The sequence below is a fragment of the Macaca mulatta genome, chromosome 2, assembly GCF_049350105.2.
Source record: "Macaca mulatta isolate MMU2019108-1 chromosome 2, T2T-MMU8v2.0, whole genome shotgun sequence".
NCBI lineage: Eukaryota > Metazoa > Chordata > Mammalia > Primates > Cercopithecidae > Macaca > Macaca mulatta.
This window is the reverse complement of record NC_133407.1, coordinates 101919632-101943149: the sequence shown is the minus strand read 5'-3', so window position 1 is coordinate 101943149 and position 23518 is coordinate 101919632. Positions and strand designations below refer to the sequence as shown.

Genomic DNA, 23518 nt, shown 5'->3' with positions numbered 1-23518 from the left:
AGGGTGTGGCTGTCACCACTGAACTTGGTGAGACTTTAAGGGTTGGTAGGAGCTGGCCAAGTACAGGGGTGAGGGTGTGTCAGGCAGGGGTGAGGGCATGGAGGGGGATGCAGAGGCCTGCACCCTGGAATGTCCTTTCACCCCCTGAGGTTTTGTTCTCCTGATCCCTGAGTACATCCCAGAACACGGTGGGGCCCTAGCAGGGGAGAGGTAGGGAAGCATGTGTTGTTCATCCGGGGACCTTGTTAGGCAAATCAGATTAGGGGCCAGGTTTTCAGTGGTGGGTGCGAGCGTGGGAGTGATGAGTGTGCAGGTGTGTGTGGGAAGAGCGATGGGGATGGGGTCAGGCCCAACCACCATGAAGACCTGAACTGTGCATCCACCCATCCCAGCAGCCTCCCTGAGTGAGTGCCTTCAGGGTGCAGGTCCTGTTTTACACATGGAAGTGAATCAGAGTGGGACACTGCCTTGCCTTAGAGAGGTCACACTTCTTCTCTTTCTTCTTTTTTTTTTTTTTTTTTTTTTTAATTTGTGACAGAGTCTCACTCTGTTGCCCAGGCTGGAGCACAGTGGTGTCACCTTGGCTCACTGCAACCTCTGCCTCCCAGGTTTGAGCAATTTTCCTGCCTCAGCCTCCTGGGTAGGGTAGCTGGGATGATAGGCACGCATTACCATGCCTGGCTAATTGTTGTATTTTAGTTTCACCGTATTGGCCAGGCTGGTCCCAGTCTCCTGGCCTCAAGCGATCTGCCCGCCTCAGCCTCCCAAAGTGCTGTGACTACGGGCATAAGCCACCACACCGGGCGAAAGGTCACACTTCATGCCACGTGGGTGGCAGCCACTCAGACAGCACCCCAGCTGGCGCTGGGAGTGAGGGGTGCTCAGCGTCCTAGGAAGGCAGAGGGCTGCATGAGAGGTTCGGGGAGGAAGGACTGGAGGAGGATTTGAGATTTTCACCTGAGCAGCTGGGTGGATGGAGGGGCTGTTTACAGAGAATCAGAAGAATGTGGATGAGCAGGTTAGGACACTAATAAAGCACTCTGTTTTGGCCCGCAGAAAATTTGAGATGCTTCCCTGTGTCCAGCTGGGGCTTTGGGAAAGGTCAGGGCTGGGCATCTGACTGGGATAGATGTCTCTGGCAGGCAGCAGAGCATGTGGATGGTTTGTGAAGCCCAGAAGGGCATGAGATTTCCTGTGGCAGTGCCCACTGCAAATGGAAGGGCATTTGGCCTGAGCCCAGACATATACAAGTTGGGCAGAGAAGGGGGTGGGTCCCCGGGACCCACCGAGGAGCAGCTATGGAAGTACAGGGAAACCAAGTGTGTGGGGGCACATGAAGCAGGAAGCTCAAATAAGATGAGGAAAGACGTTTTTAAAGACGATCAGGGCTGGGGACAGTGGTTCATGCCTGTAATCCCAACACTTTGGGAGGCTGAGACGAGAGGGTAGCTTGAGGCCAGGAGTTTGAGACCAGCCTGAGCAACATAGGGAGACCCCATTTCTATAAATAAATAAATACCATTGGAACTTGGCATTTCAGGCGGGGAACAGCAAACACATGAAAGCTTTGAGGCAGGAAAGGGAAGTGATTAGCGCTCGCTCCTGGTTCCTTTATCAGACCTTAAAGAGATGCAGAGACATTTCAGGTACTCCTTGGCCAAGCTCCTTCAGGGAAGCCCTAAGTTCGCTTCTACTTCCCATCTATTAATTTTTTTTTTTTCTTTGGAGACAGAGTCTCATTCTGTCGCCCAGGCAGGAGCGCATGCAGTGGCACCATCTCAGTTCACTACAACCTCCACCTCCCGGGTTCAAACGATTCTCCTGCCTCAGCCTTCCCAGTAGCTGGAACCACAGGTACGCGCCACCACGATCGGCTAAGTTTTTGTATTTTTAGCAGAGATTGGGTTTCATCTTGTTGGCCAGGCTGGTTTCGAACTCCTGGCCTCAAGTGATCCACCTGCCTGGGCCCCACAAAGTGCTGGGATTACAGGTGCTGAGCCACCGCGCCCGGCCCTACTTCACTCCTAACGCCCACCATACGTGCTTCCAAATGTTTGCTGAATGACAAGGTGAACGAGTGAATGGGACTACGTGACTTCGGGCAGCAGGCCATCCTATTCCTTGGACCTCAGTTTCCCTTTTTGTAAAGCAAGCCTGTCTCTCGCTCTCTGCCCTAAAAGCCTGAGTTCTGGGCTTGAGATGAGCGCGTCCTGTAGAGCAGACTCCAGGTGGACGTTGAGCTGGGTCTTCTAGGAGGCCAGGATCCGGCCAGCTCTTGCGTCCGGTCCTCCCCTAGGACCCCGCACGCCCAGTCCCAGCGCCGCCCCGCCCAACCTCCCTTTGTTCCCCCCAGGCCCCGCCCTCTCCGCGCAGCTCGCTCCCCATTGGTCGGGGGGCGGGCCCTGGGCGACCGGCACCGCTGGGGGCGGGGCGGCGGGCGGGACGGTGTGCACCTGCGCGGTGTGTTTCCCGGCCGGGGCCCCGCGCCAGGTGCAGCTCCTTGATCCGAGCCGGATCCTGAGCGGGGAACACGGGCTGAAGCGGCGGCGGCGGCCCCGCCCCGGGGCTCCATTGTTGAGGCTGCGGCGGCTCTGTCGGCTGCTCAGCTGCGCTCCAGTCGGCCCAGGCGCCGCGGCGAGGAGCTAGCGCTGCGAGGCGGCGGCTTGAGGTGAGACGGCGGGACGGGCGACGGGGTCTCCGGACCGGGCGGGGGTCTCTGCCCCGGGCGTGGCGGCTCCAAGCTGGGCTCCGCAGGGTCCGAGGTCGGGATCCGGGGTCCTTGCGCCTGGGCTTTGTCTCGGGCTCGGGTGGCACCGGGGGCTTCGCGCCTGCTGCGATACCGGGTGGGCCCGCGCGGGGGTCCTGGTCGCCCTGCGGGTGGGGGCCGGTCCCTACTGCTCCTCGGCTCCCCGCGTCTGTCGCGGAGGGGGCTGCATGGACCCGGGCGCTGGCTTCTGCCCGGTCCCCCGCGGCGTGGCTGGTCCCCGCGTACGGCAGAGGGGGCCCTGCGAGGTCCCACTCGTGGGGCGGGGCCGGGTCACCGCGAGTGGGAGACTCCGCCGCCCTCCCTGCCCTCCCTGGCAGCGAGACTGCTTCGCCAGACTCACCGAGGGGACTGCGCGAACCTTCGGACGAGGGAGTCCGTGACTCAGGGTGGGGGCTCTTTCCCGGCCCCGCATGACGGCTTCCTGAGTGTTTTGTCACCTATATAGGTGGCTGCGTGGACCCGCGCGCGTGGGTCCTGGCCGCCCTGCTAGTGGGGCTGCGCGCCGCTCCGTGGCTCGTCTGGGTCGACCCCGCCTGGGACGCGCGTGTAGTGGGGGTCCGTGCGCGGGGGGCGCGGTTGGTGGGGGCGCACTGCCCCCGCCCCATGGTTTATCCTCTCACTTGCCTGGCGGGAGGAAGCGAGAGGCGCGGGCCCAGAGCTGTCGCGCAGCGGCCACACAGACCGCACTGACCTCTGCCCTGGCTGGCGGGTCCCGGGGGGCGAGGGGCTGTCACCGCGCGTCCCACCGCCGCGCTTCCTGCTCTGGCCCCGGGCTAGGCTCTGATTGGAGGGAGCAGGGCCCTTCTGCCCCGCGCTTCTTGATTTCTTCCGTTAGTAATGGTAAGGAAAAAAAATCTGGAAAGCCAGATTGAACTTTGTAGCTCTCAGCGCTTGGAGAGTGGAAGAAACTCTCCCAAGAATTTGGCGGGCTGGAAAATGCGTTTCAAGCAGGAGCATCCACACCCACGGAATGAGGCCAAGGCAGTTACAGTTAGAGGTCAGATTTATGAGGGGAGAGCCAGGGTGAGGTCCGTGGGTGGGGAGACCTGATGCTGCCCCTCAGACGTGTATTTCTCAGACACCAAAGAAAGTGGAATCACTCCTTAGTGAATGCTTTCATCAAACTTTTGAAAAACCTGTAATGTCCCAGGAAGGAAAATCGAACTGGACAGTTTTCCCCTTTTAAGAGTGTTAAACGTCCCGGAGACAAACAGCAGAAGGCTCAAGGAGTCCAAATACTCAACCTGAAGTTCTTTCTGAACAAAAGATGGTGTATAAGTAACAGGCATAGGAGACAAAACTGAACTAATGACCGCAGCTGTGGCTCCTAGCCCTGTAGCATGTCATGCAGGCCCTTTTGCCTTCTCTGCCCTCCGCTGTCCCAGACCCCAAGGCTACCGCGCACCTCCAGTCATCAGCTCCTGCCGACCCATTGCTATGAACTCTGTTTCTGTGGCTCCCTTCTCTCTGAAGTTTTGCTTGTTCTCCTGAAGTCCTGGTCTTTAAGAGCTTATGATCTGCAGGGACAGATTGGCTTTGGGTAGTACAAGTTAACTGTAGCACAGCTTGAAAAATGCTCTGATAGAGGTGCGCAGGCAGTTTGTGCATGCTGGTAAATGCGAGGTCCTTTTTCAATACCATGAATCCAACTATTCATGCTCTTTTAAATCTGCAATTCTTTGACTCTCCAGAGGGTTTTTAGATTAATTTTTTTTCTATTACTTCCTAGTGTTTGTTGCATAGTTCAGAGTACTTGATTAAAACTTACCAGGTCGGCCGGGTGCGGTGGCTCACGCCTGTAATCCGAGGACTTTGGGAGGTCTAGGCAGGCGGATCACTTGAGGTCAGGAGTTCGAGACCAACCTGGCCAACATGGTGAAACCCTGTCTCTACTAAAAATACAAAAATTAGTTGGGCGTGGTGGTGGGCGCCTGTAATCGCAGCTCCTCAGGAGGCTGAGGCAGGAGAATAGCTTGAACCCAGGAGGCGGAGGTTGCAGTGAGTGAAATGGCTCCACTGCACTCCAGCCTGGGCCATAGAGTGAGACTTCCTCTCAAAACAAAAACAAAAACAATGTACTGGGTCTACCTCCGGCTCTGGAATTCTCCTGGAAGGCCTTCTCTTCTGGGCTTCATTTTTCTCACTTTTGAGGATCATAAACTACATAATTTCCAAGAATTTTTGCCCCACACCTTTAATTCTTTCAAGCAAATATAGCAGAGAAAAATTCTCTTCCCCGCAATGGTGTAAATAATGGAGGCCTTTGAAAATGCGGATTCTAAAGTGGAAGTTCTTTTTCTTCTTCCCCTTTGTTTCCTTTTAAACGAGTTTAGTTACATGAGTATATACTTTATCTCAGAGTTGAGGACAAGTATCTATGATGAAAGCTTAAGCAGCTTTTTGGCAATATCTTGCATATTCTTCACAATTGTGTTTTATGTGTAGCATCTTCCCTATATCCAGTTGGTTTGTTTTTTTTCTCATTAATGGAGTTGTTGAGCTCAGACCTTTTCAGGAGCAGTTTGTTGATCTTTTAAGTGTCATGTGAAATACGTTCCAATTTAACTTTTTTTTTTTTTGGTGAGTAAAATGGGAGTAAATGGAAATTTGAGAGTGCCTTGAGTAGATGTACTTGGCTTTGTGTAATGGTTTGAAGCATAGTTTAAAATTACCACTTGTGGCCGGGTGTGGTAGCTCACACCTGTAATCCCAACACTTTGGGAGGGCAAGGCAGGCAGATCACGAGGTTAGAAGATGGAGACCATCCTGGCTAACACGGTGAAACCCCGTCTCCACTAAAATAACAAAAAATTAGCTGAATGTGGTGGCACACACCTGTAGTCTCAGCTACTCGGGAGGCTGAGGCAGGAGAATCACTTGAACCCGGGAGGTGGAGCTTGCAGTGAGCCGAGGTTGCACCACTGCACTCCAGCCTGGGTGACAGAGTGAGACTCCATCTCAAAAAAAAAAAAAAAAAAAAAAAAAAAAAAAAAAAAACCACTTATAAAAAATTGCATCACATGTTGAATGACCTATAAAGGAGTTACAATTCTAAGGAATATGGTAATTAATTCTTTAAAATAGTCAGGCCGGGTGCTGTGGTTTATACCTGTAATGCCAGCGCTTTAGGAGGCTAAGGTGCGAGGATCACTTGAGCCCAAGATTAGAAGCTGCAGTGAGCTGTAATCATACCACTGCACTCCTGTCTGTGTGACGGAGTGAAACCCTTTGTCTAAAAGATAAAAAGGTAAATAAATAATTTAAAAATAAAATACTAAGCTCCTTTCCAATTTATCTGTTTGGTAAGGTGGGAATTTGATGTGCTTGAGTTTCTTAAAACCATGTGTCTTTGTAGAAAGGAGACACAATTTTCTCTGCTATTCCTAGGTATTTGGATGATTATAGGGATTAAAAATAGCCATTTGGTCAAGTCTTGAGCTACTGAATTACAATTATTGCTTCACTCAGTAGGATTTTGCCTTTATTTTGATTTGCATTCTTATCTTAGTTTAGGAAAAGATCTTTGCTATATGCCCCATGCACTTTGTTCTTTTGGGGAATCTGATCTTAGGAGAGGGCTTCAAAACACGACCAGATTTTCTTTATGGTTTTCTAGATTTTATTAATGTCTTAATAAAACTTAACTAGTTAATGCTGCTTCTGTGTCAAAGTATTTTTCATTTAGAGTAGGCTTGATTTTTATATGCATTAAATGAAAGGAAGTCTCTCACGGAAGGGGACACAAGGGTATGGAGAAGACAGAGGGTGTGTGTGTGTATATATATATATATATATTTTTTTTTTTTTTTTTTTTTTGGAGACGGAGTTTTGCTCTGTTGCCCAGGCTGGAGTGCAGTGGCAGGATCTCGGCTCACTGTAAGCTCCGCCACCTGGGTTCACTCCATTCTCCTACCGCAGCCTGCCACCATGCCCGGCTAATTTTTTGTATTTTTAGTAGAAACAGGATTTCACTGTGCTAGGCAGGATGGTCTCCAACTCCTGACTTCGTGATCTGCCCGCCTCGGCCTTCCAGAGTGCTGGGGATTACAGGTGTGAGCCACTGCGCCTGGCCGACAGAGGATGTATTTTTGAGCTCTACATTTCAGAGTTCTTTTCTCTAGCCCTGGCCTGGGTCCCAAACAGGGAACTTAATTCACTCTATCACTGAAGTATACTCTTGCTTTGATGCCATTGGTATGTTGTCCTAGAGATTTGCTGTGGCTGCTAGGAGTGTTTCAGAGTTAAGAACTGATGCAACCTCTCTTTTGTCAGTTTGAGTCTATAAACCATCTTGTTTCCTTTAGCGTTATCTCCCTGGAACTGGAAGGTCAGAGATGAAGTTTTCTTAGATTATAAGTCTCAGTCTTTGCTATCTACCTTCGTCTGTCTCCCATGTCACCTGCTGTTTTTTTTTCCCCCTGTTTTTCATTTTAATGTTTTTATTGGATAGGTGTCTATTATTGCAGCCTACTTCAAAACATCTTTGGATATTGACAGGATATAAGTATGAATAATATGTAAAAGATAACTTATTCTAGTTCTTTTGAGCAGAGGATTTGGTTTCGATATGTGGCCCTATTAAAGCTTTTGTTAAGTCCAAGTACTTTCTGAACTTCAGTTCCCTTACCTGTAAAATGGAGTTAGTTGTTAGTAATACCTGTTCTGCCTAACTCAGGAGATTGTTTTGAGGATCAAACGAAATTATGAATGTAATGGAATTTTGTAAATTTTAAATGAAATATTGTATTACCTAAGATTTTTTTTTTTAAACGACGTATTAAGAATGGAATGAATCTGGGTTTTCCTTTGAAATCCCAAATGTTTAATGTACAGAGAAGTTTTAATGTGTCTGTTGGGGAGCTTCATTAGGATTGTTTTCTATCTTTAATTGGCCAGTATTGTTTTATATGTTAGCATTTTTGGGGAACATCAAAATTTGTGTTTCAGTTATCATTAATATTTTACAAAGTTATTGAATGTGCATGATTTAGCCTTTAACAATCTCTTCAATTATTTACATTCCCATGTAAAAAATGCAGTAATGAACGTCCATGTACATAACATTCCCATGGTTCAATGAAGCATAATTTCTTGACATCTCAGTTTCTAAGTGCCCTGTGTTGAGGTTGGGAAAGCTAAAGGGCAGTCAGAGGTCAAGGTCAGCAAAGCGTCACCTTTGACGTTTGAAATCCAGCAGCAGGTATCACAGTGAACCCCATTCCAGCATCCAGGAAGTTTCTCTGCCCTGCCTCTCCTCCAGCCACCTCAGAATCTGTGTCTGCGGTGTTGGTCCTGCTTTCCTGTCTCTCCTCTGCCTTTTCTTTCTCTTCACCAACTTCTACCGAGTGCCTCTGATGTCTCAGACAGTGGCAGTAGGAGTACAAAGGCTAATAAACCCGGCCCTGGTCCTCAAAGAATTTATGTTTTCTGTGCAGATATTAAGTGACACTGCCATATATAGTGTTGACAAACATTGATACAGATTTCCTGTGAAGTGCAGAAGCACCATCCTAGAAGCAGAGATGCAGAGGCAACACTGGTGACTCACATGGAGAGCTGGAGTTCTTGGTCTAGTGGGATAAACTGACCTGGACATCATTTCAGTGCAGCGGAGTGAGTGCTGGGATGGGCTCCCTTGGGGCATCTGGGGCTGGGTTTGTCTGGTGTTTAGTCTCCTGCCTGGTACTTAGAGTTTATCAGTAAGATGAGCGTTGGGAGGCTTCTAAGTGAAAAGAAAGGCAATCACTTACCTGAAACCTAAAATTTGTAGGTATTCTGGGCCATTTATAATTCACTGAATCTGTTTTGTCAGAACAAGTCTATCATTTATTGTTTTGGATGGAGTGTGGCCAGCCCTGCCTTGCGATGTAAGGAAATCAGGAAACGCTTGTCAGGTGTCAACACTGTGCCAGACACTCTTCTAGGGGTTTCCACGTGAATCACTGTATTCATTTCTGTTGCTGCTTTACCACATTTCCACAAATTTAGTGACTTAAAACAATTGAAATTGTATCATCTCACAGTTCTGTGGGGCAGAAGGCTGACGTGGATGTGACTGGGCAAAAATCACCATGTGGGCTGGGCTGCATTCCTCACTGGAGAATTGTTTCCAAGTGCTTTTGGCCAAATATAGTTCCCTGTGGTTGCAGGACTGAGGTGTCTGTTCCCTTGCTCTCCATCTGTTGGGAGCTGCCCTCAGCTCCTGAGGCCTCTATCTGGTCTTTGCACGTAATCCCATCAGCTCAAGACTAGGTAGGCCAGGGACCTGGTCAGGCTCTCCAGTTCCCCTGTGTGCATTTCTCTTCTTGCACTCGGAGAAAGTTCTATTCCCTATTTTAAAATATTTTTTTGAGATGGAATCTCGCACTGTTGCCCAGGCTGGAGTGCAGTAGCGTGATCTCAGCTCACTGCAACCTCTACCTCCTGAGTTCAAGTGATTCTCCTGCTTCAGCCTCCTGAGTAGCTGGGACTACAGTTGCCCGCGACGACACCCGACTAATTTTTGTATTTTTAGTAGAGATGGGTTTCACCATTTTAGCCAGGATGGTCTCCATCTCTTGATCTCGTGATCCGCCTGCCTTAGCCTTCCAAAGTGTGGAGATTACAGGTGTGAGCCACTGCGCCTGGCCAGTTCTATGCTCTTAGAGGCTCATGGGATTAGATTGGACCTCCCTGGATAGCCCAGGATACTCTTCCTAAGGCCTGTGGCAAAGCCCTTTTGCTGCACGACATAGTCACAGGTCTCGGGGGCTGGAATCTCCCACCACAGTTACTGATCCACTTACTACAGCAGCCTGGGAGGTGCTTTTTGTTGCCTCTGGTTAACAGATATCTTTTGTTTGTTTGTTTGTTTTGCAAATTGGCAGGAACATGAAGATCCTTTTTTTTTTTTTTGAGACGGAGTCTCATTCTCTTGCCCGGGCTGAAGTGCAGTGGTGCAGTCTTGGCTCACCACAACTTCCACCTCCCAGGTTCAAGCAGTTCTCCTGCCTCAGCCTCCTGAGTAGCTGGAACCACAGGCACGTACCACCAAGCCTGGCTAATTTTTGTATTTTTAGTACAGACGGGGTTTCAGTATGTTGGCCAGGCTGGTCACAAACTCCTGACCTCGTGATCCGCCCGCCTTGGCCTCCCAAAGTGCTGGGATTACAGGCGTGAGCGACCACACCCAGCCATGAAGATCCTTCTTAAATGAAAAAACCGTTCCTCTGACGTGATGTGAGGTTGTTGGTGAGACTGATAGCAGTGGAGACAGGTCCATCAGAAATGAAGCTAAACTTTGTTTTCTGGAGTATTTTGATGGCCTGCCCTGATCATGTAAGTTTTGCTAAGAAGTCATTAGAGTAATTCCTCTACTGGAAGAAACACCATATGGGGAATTTGGGACCTTCCCTTTTCAAGTTTTACACAAAGGACTCTTCATGGGCGAAAAGTACATGATTCCAGGTCCATTTCTAGAATGGAAACAGCTGCATCAACCCAACAGCGATTCACATTCCTGAGTTTGAGAGAATCTGATTGTTTCAAGGCTGAAGCCAAAAGCCCAATAAACAATGTTTGTACCTTTATTCGTAGTTAGGAATTAGGTGCATCCTGTGGTCAAGCAAACAACTGATGGTGGTCACCAAGTAGTTTAAAACCAAGTAGGACCTCATTTTATCATGTGGGTGTTTTTGATTTTCTTAACTAAGTTTTTATTTTCCTGTGCAATAAATTACAAACTCTGACTTGAAATGCATTTCCTTTAATAAACCAGAATCTAGGGCCGGGCGCGGTGGCTCACGCCTGTAATCCCAGACTTTGGGAGACCAAGGAGGGTGGATCACGAGGTCAGGAGATTGAGACCATCCTGGCTATGGTGAAACCCTGCCTCTACTAAAAATACAAAAAATTAGCCAGGCATGGTGGCGGGCACCTGTAGTCCCAGGTACTCGGGAGGCTGAGGCAGGAGAATGGCGTGAACCTGGGACGCAGACCTTGCAGTGAGCGGAGATCACGCCACTGCACTCCAGCCTGAATGACAAAGCAAGACTGTCTCAAAAAAAAAAAAAAAAAAAAAAAAAGAAAAGAAAAAAAAAAAGAAACCAGAATGTATAATCCTAAGGTTTTTAACCTTGCTTTCAGGACTTTGTGAAGTCCCCAAAATCCTGTGCAACAATTTTGTGTATCTGCATCCATGTGTGTTTATGGGGAGATGATTTATAGTTCTCCATACTTTTTCAAAGTGGTTGGATTCCAAAAAATTTTAGAATACACCACTTTGGCCTAGTGTAGTGGCTCACACCTGTAATCCCAGAACTTAGGGAGGCTGAGGCAGTAGGATCCACTGAGGTCAGCAATTTAAGACCAGCAACATAGCGAGACCTCCACCTCTACCAAAAAAAAAAAAAAGAGAGAAAGAATGCTGGGCATGGTGGTGCACACCTGTGGTTCTAGCTGCTCGAGAGGTTGATCACCTGATCCCAATAATTTGAGGCTGTAGTAAGTTAGAATTATACCACCGCACTCCAGCCCGGGCAACAGAGCAAGACCCTCTCTCAAACAAAAACAAAAACAAAAAACCATATCTCTTAATATACTATTGTTGTTGGTCAAGTATCAGATTTTGTTTAAAAACTAAATACTCTTTTTTTTTTTTTGAGATGGAGTCTCGCTCTGTCGCCCAGGCTGGAGTGCAGTGGCATAGTCTCAGCTCACTGCAAGCTCCGCCTCCTGGGTTCACACCATTCTCCTGCCTCAACCTCCTGAGTAGCTGGGACTACAGGCGCCTGCCACCACGCCTGGCTAGTATTTTGTATTTTTAGTAGAGACGGGGTTTCACCGTGTTAGCCAGGATGGTCTCGATCTCCTGACCTCGTGATCCGCCCACCTTGGCTTCCCAAAGTGCTGGGATTACAGGTAAATACTCATTTTTAGCAAAGTTGTACAGGCCTACAGCTCTAAGAGTCAGAAATTAACAAGGCTTAGGACAAAACCCAGCAATCCCCCACCTTACCCTTCTCCACTCTGATCCCTGCTCCTTGGAGGTTACTGTGTTTATGTTTTAGCTCGTTCTTCTAGATTGTGTGAAAGACAGGGAGGTGTCCTACTATGGAAGACAAGGATTCAGGCTGCTTACCTTCCCCGCTCCTCCTGTTGCCCACGTTTTTCTCCCCCATCCTCTCAGTATAATTATTGTGATAGTGAGGCCAGGCACGGTGGCTCGTGACTTATCCCAGATTTTTGGGAGGCCGAGGTGGGCAGATCACTTGAGGCCAGGAGTTGAAGGCCAGCCTGGCCAACACAGTGAAACTCCGTCTCTACTAAAAAATACAAAAATTAGTCAGTTGTAGTGTTGCACACCTGTAGTTCCAGCTACTCAGGAGGATGAGGCACAAGAATTGCTTGAACCTGAGAGGTGGAGGTTGCAGTGAGCTGAGATCGCACCATAAGCTGAGATTGCACCACTGCACTCCAACCTGGGCAACAGAGGTAGATTCTGTCTCAAAAAAATTATTTTGATAGTGGGATACATAGTATAATAGTGTATATATTTAGTATTCTTCCTGGTTTTTGGCCCACAGCTTCTAAAACCCTTGTAATTTCCTGAGTGATAGGAACATCATTGGTTATAATATTTGGTCTTAGGTTTCAATCCCTGACACAAGAGCTTCTAAGACTTTGGGAATCTCTGGGGTGATAGGAGTGTCTTTTGTATGATAATGAGATGACAGGGGGCTTCGGCCCCTAGACAGGTTCAGGATCAGGGCTGGTTGCCAGAAAGATGAGTCATGATTATAGAGTTGGACATGTCAGCCCCACACCTACCTCTGGGAGGGGAGACGAGACAGGCTGGAGATTGAGCTAGTCATGGGTAGCCAGTGACTTAATCATGTTGATGTTATTAAAACTCCATAAAACCCTCTAAATACTGGGTTTGGGGAGCTTCTGGTTTGGTGAACTCATTTGGTGCTGGGGAGGTGGCACTTCCAGGGACGGCATGGGAGCCCCGACCTCTCTGCCCCGTGGTGTGCCCTGTGCCTCTCTTGCATTTGGCTGTTCCCGTGTTCTCTTCTTTGTAATAAACCAATAAGAGTAAGTAAGTGCCAAGCACTTTGCGTCTGTCACCTCTCTTACTTTTTCAGCAACACTGTGTGGCAGATAATGTCCTCATTTTGCCGGTGACAAAATGAGACTGATGCATTGAGTAACTTGCTCAAGGTCACATAATAAGCGGAATTCAAGCTCTGACTCCAAAGCCTGTGCTTTTTTTTTTTTTTTTTTTTTTTTTTGAGACAGAGTCTCGCTCTGTCGCCCAGGCTGGAGTGCAGTGGCTGGATCTCAGCTCACTGCAAGCTCCACCTCCCGGGTTTACACCATTCTCCTGCCTCAGCCTCCCAAGTAGCTGGGACTACAGGCATCCGCCACCTCGCCCGGCTAGATTTTTGTATTTTTTAGTAGAGACGGGGTTTCACCGTGTTAGCCAGGATGATCTCGATCTCCTGACCTCGTGATCCCGCCGTCTCGGCCTCCCAAAGTGCTGGGATTACAGGCTTGAGCCACCGCGCCCGGCCCGAAGCCTGTGCTTTTAGCGAGCATGCTGCATACGTGGCCTCTTTATTTGTTAGGAGTTTCGGTGTCTCTAGGGCCTGACACCAAGTTGACCATTGTGGCCTAGAGCTGTTATAAGGGAGCTTTTAGCAGCCCTGCTGAGAACAGAGCCAGCACCTCCGGATTGGCAGGGCAGGGGCTGTTCCTGCTGGGAGCTGCAGGTCACTCCCTGTAGCCCTTGGCTGATCTTGCTCATCCACTCCCTCCCTCATTCAGTAGTTCCTGAGTGCCGCCTGTGTGGAGGAGAAGAAGGCAGCCTTGCAGCCCAGGTGGGGCCTGCAGGTACACAAAGGGAGAGGCAGCTGTGCACTGAGCTGGCTGTAGGCTGGGACAGCGTGGCTCCAGAGGTGGTGATAGAATGCTCTGGGACTGCAGAGGGAACACATGCTTGTGAAAGGGAGGAAGGGGCAGTCAAGTACTGCCTCCGCAGAGGAGGTGTACTTGAGTTGGACTTTGAGGGAGGAGTTGGATTTCCACAGTGGAACCGAGCAGCTGAGGCTTTCTCAGCAGCTGAAGATTACAGCCAGCCAGCCTCAAATGTTCAGTTTTTCCTGAATTCCCTTTTTTTAAGAGAGTGCAGTAAGTTTTCAACAGAGATAAAGCAGTCACCTCCATGTCATTCATGTTCTGCAAATCCTACGTGTAGTTTTTGATGCTTAGCAGATGGGGGCAGCCTGGGCCATAAGAGAAGAGCCTGTGTGTCCACTTGTTTGGACATCAGTCAGGTGTGGCACAGGGCAGTGATCACTGCCTTTCCCTGAGGAACTCAGTTGTACTTTTATGTGGAGAGGACAAAGAAAGCTGTTGTACAGGGGGCAGGAGACATTTCACCTGCAAAGCAAGGCACAAAATACATAGTCTGTGCCCTGTATGAGAAACCTAGCAGAACTGTGTGCTGATTCCCACCCCTGCCTCCCCTTCTGAGAGCGAACCGTCCATTGTACCATGGTGGAAGGCATTTCTGAAGCCTCTGCAATCGGAGTGATCTGTTACTTGCCCATTGAGCCTTAGGGGCAGCAACCAGATGGTGTGGCTGAAACACAGGCCTTGGCCAGACGTGGTTGGTCATGTTGGTTCTGCCACTGATTGTGAATTACAAAACCTTGGAGAAGTCATTGTCTTTGTCTGTGCCTCTCATGTAAGATGGGGAACACTGTGGCCATTGCAGAAAAGCAGATAGGTGGAGCGAGTATGGAGTGCTTTGTGTGTGTCATACGGTGAATGAAATGGCACTGATTGACATTATTGATAGTAATAACAGGTTTAATTCAGGAATAAAATTGGTAAAGTAGGCCAGGTGCGGTGATTTACGCCTGTATTCCCAGCACTTTGGGAGGCCAAGGCGGGCGGATCATGAGGTCAGGAGTTTGAGACCAGCCTGGCCAATGTGATGAAACCCCATCTTTACTAAAAATACAAAAATTAGCTGGGTGTGGTGGTAGTCCTGGGTGTGCCTGTAGTCCCAGCTACTTGAGAGGCTGAAGCAGGAGAATCGTTTGAACCCGGGAGGTGGAGGTTACAGTGAGCCGAGATGGTGTCACTGCACTCCAGCCTGGGCTAGAGAGTGAAACTCCATCTCAAAAAAAAAAAAAAAAAGCCTGGTAAAGTATTTTACCCAGCCTAGGTACATGTGGTAGAGCTGAATGAAAGCTTAGAAAAAGATGACTTGAGAACTAGCCCAGCAGAGGAATCAGGTGGGATGTGTTGTTACTGAGTAAGTGAAATTTGCACCTGCTTTCTCCCAGGCCTCGCTGAGTTGTGTACAACAGAGAGCTCAGGTGTTGGGGGCAGTTGACCGGTTGAAGAATGCATTGCTATTATGTGAGGAACATTGGGCTTTGAAAAAGCAGAACTGGATCCACGTTCTTGCCTGGTAACTCTAACTATCATCTAGTTTGTAAAGGGGTATACAGTTCACTGAAAAATTCTTATGACAGTGGAGAAAGGATTGGGGCATCTGCATTGGTGTGTGTAATATAGGTCATATGAAAGAGCATTTAGGCTGGAGGGAGACTTTTCATCTCTATAACTTTACTTTCACAGGACAATTCCATCATGATTTGAAGATTTTTGAGTCAAAACTACATTGTTCTGCTATGTGTTTGGGGGCAAATTTATACATACAATTTGCTTAAATATTTCAGATGATACAAGAATATATGTGTAGCATAAAAAGCTGAAACTTGCATTTCCCCTTCTCTAGAAGTAACCATTGTGAATAGTTAAGTCTGTATTCCGCTATTTTGTGTATTATAAATACACTGTGAATATATGAGTCTATATATACATATATGTTACAGAAACACATTTGTAGAGATGGAATATTGCTGTGTTGCCCATGCTAGTCTCAAACTCCTGGGCTCAAGTGATCCTCTCGCCTCAGCCTCCCAAAGTTTTGGAATTACAGGCGTGAGCCACCGCGCCTGGCCTGGATGAGTATATTTACTAATTGCTAAGTTACTCTGTTCATTACGTGTCTATTGAACTCCCCCATGTGCCAAGCATTGTTCTGAATACCTTATATGCACCAATTCACTTAATTTTTAGAGCAGCTCTATTATTGTGGCCCTTTTAGAGTGAGGAAACTGAACCACAGAGAGGCTGGGGACGTTGTCTAACATCACACAGCCAGTGCTGTTGGAATTGAGGTTGGAACCCAGACAGCTGGCTTCAGATCTCTTAGCTGTTATCATAGATGGCACACCCAAACCTTAGGGCCGCCTCCCAAGGCTTGCCTGAGCTCTGCCTGAGCTCTGCGAGAGCCGTGTATGTGAGGTTTCTTTCCTCTTTAAGAACACAAGTCTTGGAATTGTCCCAGACCGTGGTAGGACCTCTTGAGGACCAAAACACAGGGATTCTTCAAGCCTGCCCCAAGGCCAGATCTCTGATTTAGCTACTTGGAAGGCAGACGTGGAAGAGAGTAATTTTGCCAGAACAAAAAGTCAGGATGGCTGGGCTGACTCGGCCAGATGTGGTGGCTCATGCCTGTAATCCCAGCACTTTGGGAGGCCGAGGCAGGTGGATCACCTGAGGTCGGGAGTTCGAGAGCAGCCTGGCCAACAAGTTGAAACTCCATCTCTACTAAAAATATAAAAATTAGCTGGGCGTGGTGCTGGGCGCCTGTAACCCCAGCTACCAGGGAGGCTGAGGCAGGAGAATTGTTTGAACCCGGGAGGCAGAGGTGGCAGTGAGCTAAGATTGCACCACTGCAGTGCAGATTGGGTGACAGAGTGAGACTCCATCTCAAAAAAAAAAAGAGGGAAGGGGAATGGCTGGGCTGTCTCATCCTGGGGAAGAGGCCCTACAGCAGCCGTAGGACCTTGGCCACTTGGTTGGAAAAGAAGGAAGGAAAAGCTTCACCCATGGCGGTGACCTGGACTGCAGAAACCACACTAAACAGTCCACGTACTGGAGCCTGGCCACCCCATTTGCTTCTCTTCTCCTTGGGTAGAGGGTGTGGGGAGCTTTCTACCCTGGAGGCTGAGCAGTGCAGCTTCTAACCAGGGTAGGCATTTGTCTGTCCCTGGGAATACAGACAGCATTCTCGTAAGCAGCCCAAATACTCCTGAACAGCTTTTTGTAGGGTGGGACGGAGGGGGGCAGAGGGTCATTTTGACTCATAGGTACCTTTTCCACTTTCACGGCTGATAACTGTGTTACAGATTAAAGTTTCGTTTTTGATACTGAAGAGGGCTTAAGAGAGTGAGCTATTATGGCACATCTAAGTCTGCTAAAATAGAACCGCGGGGTAGTGTAGGAAAATCTCTTCTAAATTATGGATCATATATGGTGAACGTTAGAAGCCACGTGTACCTAAGTTGACAAATCAAAACATGGCTTGTCTTTGGGTGACCCAGGTAAGTCTGGATGCCACTGCGCCTTGTGTGAACACAGGATGCTGAGGTGTAGGGATCAACAGGCTTTTTCTGGACATCTTGCGCTTCTCCCTTGGGGTAAAGTGGGGCGGCAGTAGGAGCGCACAGCTGTTGGGCCCCTAATATTTGTCAGCTGTTTTACATGTGGGATTCCATTTAATGCAATCTTAGAGGTAAAATTATTTTATTGAAGATGAAGATAGAGGCTTAGAGAAGTTAAGAAAATTGTTAAAGTTCACGTCATTTTTTTTTTTTTTTTGAGACAGAGTTTTGCTCTTCTTGTCTAGGCTGGAATGCAATGGCATGATCTTGGCTCACCACAACCTCTGCTTCCCAAGTTCCAGTGATTCTCCTGCCTCAGCCTCCCGAGTAGCTGGGATGACAGGCATGAGCCACCACACCAGGCTGATTTCATATTTTTAGTAGGGACGGGATTTTTCCATGTTGGTTAGGCTGGTCTTGAACTCTCAACCTTGGGTGATCCGCCCAACTCGGCCTCCCAAAGTGCTGGGATTACAGGTGTGAGCCACCACGCCTGGCCAAGGCCATGTAATTTGTTAAGTGGAAAGATGAAGTACTTGATGAACTCAGAAGTTTGACTTCAAGACCCTTGATCTTTCCATAACACGTGGTTCCTTCCCTGGTTGGTGGGGAGTGACTGAAGAACTCAAGGAAGCTGTGTTTTGTGGAAAGAAGACCTGAGGGGTGTATGGTCTTTCCAGGCTTGGAATTGCCATGCTGGGCTTCTGAATTGTGTAGCTGGGCCATATAGAGAGAAGCCCCTCATTTAAGACTGATTATTTGGGGAAAATAAAGGAAGGCCGCCCACATGAGACAGGCAGAGATGACTTTCTCAGAGCTGCTGTGGCAAGGGAGTCGGCACCATCACTTGCGTGTGACAGAGACTGACATGCAAGTGAGTGGCAGATGAGGAGTGGGGAAGCTTCAGGATGGAAAAGAACGGCTCTCAGTGGAGGCTGTTGTGGGGGCTGGAGGCGGCTGTGCAGAAGTGGGGTGTCCTATGTGATTCGTTAGGGGCGTATTTGGCTTTCTTTGAATTATCCTAAATGGAAATAGGGGCCAAAATTAGGGTGGATGTCAGTTTTGAGTCAAGTCCTGGCCACGTGGGTCAGAATCATGGTTTAGTTTCTGGGTTGTGGAGAGAGAGCAGTTCGGCTTCCTGTCTGATGTGCTAGCCTGGCTGGCCTCCTGGCTGTTTACTGTAGATAGGGGATTGGTTTCCTGGGTGGGCAGCTACAGGTTGTGGTCTGAGTTCTGTCTTTATACATATGATCAGGCATGTTCTGTTTGTATATTCAGTCCCTCATTTTTCTTGTCAGTAAAAATATCAAATGACAAATTGGATACATTGGGAACTTTTTAGATGTCTGTGTCCCCTGGAGGAAGTTTTCACGTTCACATTTAATCAGAATGAATATAAACAATTGGGCCATTTATCTTGAAGTTGTAAAATAGGAAATCTTCAACAATACTACCTCAGCGCCATTGCCTGTCTGTCCATCGTTAGGGAATGTGTTTTTATCCCCCGCCGGCTCATCGTCCACCAGTTTGTGGTTGATCCACTTCTCTATACGTCTTGTCTTGTGTGCATCTCATTGTTTGCTAGTGTTAGCTTTCCCCTTGGTCAGTGTAGTTTATTTGTGTAGCCTCTGTTGGTAGGAAGCTATTTGTGGAATTTGTGAATGGAAGGGACCTTGGAGGTCTGCTAGGTCAGCCCAGTGATTTTCAAGATAAACGGAAATACAGGGAAATGTTCCAGCTTCTTTGGTGGCAAAACCAAGAATAGAAAGCAGTGTTCTTTGTGCCACAATGTCATTGGAAGACAACTCAAGGTGGCCCTAAAATGCAGAGTAACTTAACTTTCATTTATCTCTGCTTCTGACTCTTGTTATCAGACATTTTAAATTGACCTTAATGTGTTCGCAGAAATATGAAAAGTTCTGACTTGTTTACATATAAGGTACTTTGTCGCCTACTCATTTGGTTGTTTTTTTCAACAGGATTGAAAAGACATTGTTATAAACCGAATGTTTATGTCCCCTCCAGATTCTTGTACTGGAGCCCTAACTGCCAGTGTGATGGTATTAGGGGATAGGACCTTTGAGAGGTGATTAGGGTTAGATGAGGTCATGAGCGTGGGCCCTGGTCTGACAGGATTAGTGCCCTTAGAAGTAGAGAAACCAGGCCGGGTGTGGTGGCTCACACCTGTAATCTCAGCACTTTGGGAGGCCGAGGTGGGCAGATCACGACATCAGGAGATTGAGACCATCCTGAAACCGTTTCTACTAAAAATACAAAAATTAGTTGGGTGTGGTGGCACGTGCCTGTAATCCCAGCTACTCGGGAGGCTGAGTCAGGAGAGTTGCTTGAACCAGGGTGTCGGAAGTTGCAGTGAGCTGAGATTGTGTCACTGCACTCCAGCCTGGTGACAGAGTGAGACTCTGTCTCAAAAAAAAAAGAGAAAGCAGAGAGCTCCCACTGCCCTGGTGTGAGGAAACAAGAAGAAAGGTGGCTATCTGCAAGCCAGGAAGAGGTCCCTTTCCCAGAACTGAGTTGGCCGACACCTTGATCTTGAACTTCCAGCCTCCAGAGCTGGGAGAAATAAACTAATGTTTAAACCACACAGTTTTTACATTTTTTTATGGTATTTGCCTATAGTATTTTTATGGTGTTTTTTATGGTATTTGCCTATAGTATTATGGCCATCTGATTTGACTGATACAGAGATGGTTCCAGAATACTGTAGCCTGTATCTAAGTTGGTGATGCCATGAAAATAAATGTGGTAGTTTATTCCTTTATATAAAGATAGCGCTGTGAGCCAAGGGCCTTTGCTCATGTCTTAGTTGAGTCTTGTCTTCTTATAATAGCTTCCTAATTTCTCTTTTCCCCCTCTAATTTATATTATATATCTGGATTAAATCATATATGGTATGATTTTATACTTTATGTCTATACAAACTTTTAGTGATTTTATTTCATTTTATTTTTGAGACATGCCCTTGCTCTGTTGCTCAGGCTGGAATGCAGCAACAGAATCACAGCTCACGGTAACCCTAAATTCCTGGGCTCAAGTGATCCTCCCGCCTCAGCCTCCTGAGTAGCTGGGATTACAGGTGTGCTATCCTGCCTAGCTAATGTTTAAATTTTTTGTAAGGACAGAGTCTTGCTGTGTTGTCGAGAGTGGTTTCAAACTCCTGTCCTCAAGCAGTCTTCTCACCTCAGCCTCTCAAAGCACTGGATTACAGGCATGAGCCTCCACACCCACCCCAGTGATTTTTTGTTGTTAAGATCAAGGATGGGTTCCCTGGCTTGGCATTCAAGGCTCATGATCTGGGCGTGATATGCAAGTTGGGTTTCAGTGTTTCCGTTCCCGCCATCAGCCTTGCATTCCAACTTGTTGCCTAAGCCCTGTTCTGAAGCCCAGCCTGAGAGCTGCATTTAGAATTTATACCTTCTCATCTCTTCATCTTCTTTGCCTATGTTCTTATCTCCATCTGGGACATCGTCTTCACCTGTGTTCTTATTTCCGTCTGGGACATCGTCTTTACCTGTGTTCTTATTTCCGTCTGGGACATCGTCTTTACCTGTGTTCTTATTTCCGTCTGGGACATCGTCTTTACCTGTGTTCTTATTTCCGTCTGGGACATCGTCTTTGCCTGTGTTCTTATTTCCGTCTGGGACATCGTCTTTGCCTGTGTTCTTATCTCCACCTGGGACATCGTCTTCGCCTATGTTCTTATCTCCATCTGGGACATCATCTCCACACTTCTGCCTCTTTAAATCTTCTCCATCCTTCAAGACTTGAAATACTCACTTCCTTTACATGATCCCCGCTCTGACATCCAAGCTAGAATTAATCTTTCTTCCTTTGAACTCTGATAGTGATTAATGTTTTTCATCCTTTATGCAGCAGTCCTGTGTGTTAGATATTATTTCCCCAGTTTTTCATAGTTACTCTGAAAATATTTACTGTAGTCATATATTTTGAGTATGTAATATGAGCGACATTCAAAAGGTCCTGGAGAGTGAAAGGCAGTCCTACTCCCATCACTGCTCTGTGACCACTGTTGCCAGTTTTGTTTGTTTGCTTGTTTGTTTTTCCAAGATGGAGTCTTGCTCTGTCACCAGGCTGGCGTGATCTCAGCTCACTGCAACCTCCACCTCCTGGGTTCAAGCGATTCTCCTGCCTCAACCTCCTGAGTAGCTGGGATATGGGCGCGCGCCACCATGCCCAGATTATTTTTGTATTTTTAGTAGAGACAGGGTTTCACCGTGTTGGCCAGGATGGTCTGGATATCTTGGCCTCTTGATCCACCTGCCTCAGCCTCTCAAGGTGCTGGGATTACATGTGTGAGCGACTGCACCCAGCCTATGTATCTTCTTTTTAAAACACAGGTGTTGGCATAAGATAAACAGTGTTCTCCACCAGTTCCCCACTGGTAAATATTTAGGTTATTCCCAACCGTTTGGATTAATCAATGCTGAGTTGTACATAATTCTTGCATATTTGCATCAATATATTCATAGGATGCATTGCTAGGAATGGAATTGTGGGATCCAGGGTTCTGCACATTTTAAATGTTGATGGGTGTTGCTCAATTCCCTTCTGTTAGGGCCATACTGTTATCTCACTGTCAATGTGTAAGGGCGCCTATTTCTATTTCCTTGCCAACAGTTTCTTCTGACATCACACACACACATAAAAATAGTCCTTTGTTCCAAAAACATGGACATTTTACCTTTCTACTTAAAGTGTGCGCACACTGACTGAAGCTCTGTGTTGCAGTGATATGTGCTGCTAGGATTGTGGCTCTGTTTTGAATTTGCTAGCCAGGCTACGGCTTTCCAGTCAGGTATTTTTTGTTTTGTTCACGTTGTTGCTGCCGTTGGGCCGGGGTAACCTGTGTGAATTTCCCTCTACTGCCCAGCCAGATTTCCTTTCCAGTGGACGGGCTTAGTGTCTCATCCGGCAGTCCTGTTTCCTGGTGATCTGGGCCAAGTGTCTCATCCGGCTGTCCTGTTTCCTGGTGATCTGGGCTTAGTGTCTCATCCGGCAGTCCTGTTTCCTGGTGATCTGGGCTTAGTGTCTTATCCGGCAGCCCTGTTTCCTGGTGATCTGGGCTGAGTGGCTCCATGAGAAGTTGCACCCATCTTCTCCAGTAGTGCGTCTTTTCACAGCAAGCAAAACATTTTCACCATGTTTCTAGCAGGACAGGCACTAGCTCTTTTCTGGACATCAGGAGACCTGGCTTTGTTCTGGTTCAAGCAACAGCTGGTGAGTTACCAAAGACAAGTCGCATCTGGCCCCTGGTCCTTTGCTTTATAAGTAGAATCACAGTCCGAGTGGGCATCACTGCCCTGGTCTCTATGCGGTGCTGAGTGTTGTGGGGATGATGGCTAAGTGTCAGGATGCATTTCCACCACTAGGGGATTATAGGCCAGCCAAAGACACAGGAGGAAAGCTAACAGCCCTGGGCAGGTACACAGAACCAGAGGAGTTTGAAAGGGTGGTTCCAAGCTCCTTGGTGTGATTGATGTGATCACAATAAACATTTTATCTCTAAGTCTTGGGTCATTGGACCAACAGAAGAGAGAGCTGGTGTTGAGTTGTAGTGAGAGGTGCGTGGTTTGTGAGCCTGCTGAGCCTGGCTGGGACTCAATTCCATTGAGTCCCATTCCATTTTACCTTCTGTTTCCACCTTTTTCGTGCTCCTGCTTGTTTCTCCAGAAAAAAAATGCAATAAATTCCTTTCAAAAACTTTACAAAAGCCATAGATGCTTATTGAAAATAGTTCAAATGATTTGGAAGACAGAAAGATAGTGAGTGTTTTTCTCCTGTGTGTTTGGATGAATGTGTCTTTGGGGTAGTCACTATTAACACTGGGTGTATTTCCTTCCAGATCTTTTCCAGTGTACCTACAAATATACATGTACACATAGTAAAAAACAAAATAGTACCTGATAGACATTGAGTTCCCCTACTCCCACTCCGCAGTCTACATGGACATCCTTTCAGGGTGATACGATGAGACCTGATCGACTCCTTTTGTTCGCTGGAGTGGCAGGTAATAATAGCTACAGATAACTCACCTTCAGTGGGCATTTACCATGTGGCAGGGTCTGTGCTCCAGGCAGGCTACATGAAGTGGGTCTTAAGGCTTTTTACAACAATGCTATGGGTGAACACAGTAATTGTTAACATTTTGCAAATGATAGAATTGCAGTAGAGAGAAGCAAAGCTGCTTGCTCAAACTCATGGCACG

General features: G+C 47.6%; 1 protein-coding gene across 2 annotated transcripts in view; it reads left to right on the top strand.

Moving 5' to 3' along the window:
* The first annotated feature begins 2483 nt into the window (after nt 1-2483).
* Nucleotides 2484-23518, top strand: part of LOC114676077 (SH3 domain and tetratricopeptide repeat-containing protein 1-like) — a 56283-nt gene continuing 35248 nt past the window's right edge. For both annotated transcript variants that reach the window (XM_077994191.1, XM_077994192.1), the window contains exon 1: nt 2484-2668. The gene's annotated coding sequence lies outside the window, so the exon portion shown is untranslated. The remainder of the gene's footprint in view (nt 2669-23518) is intronic.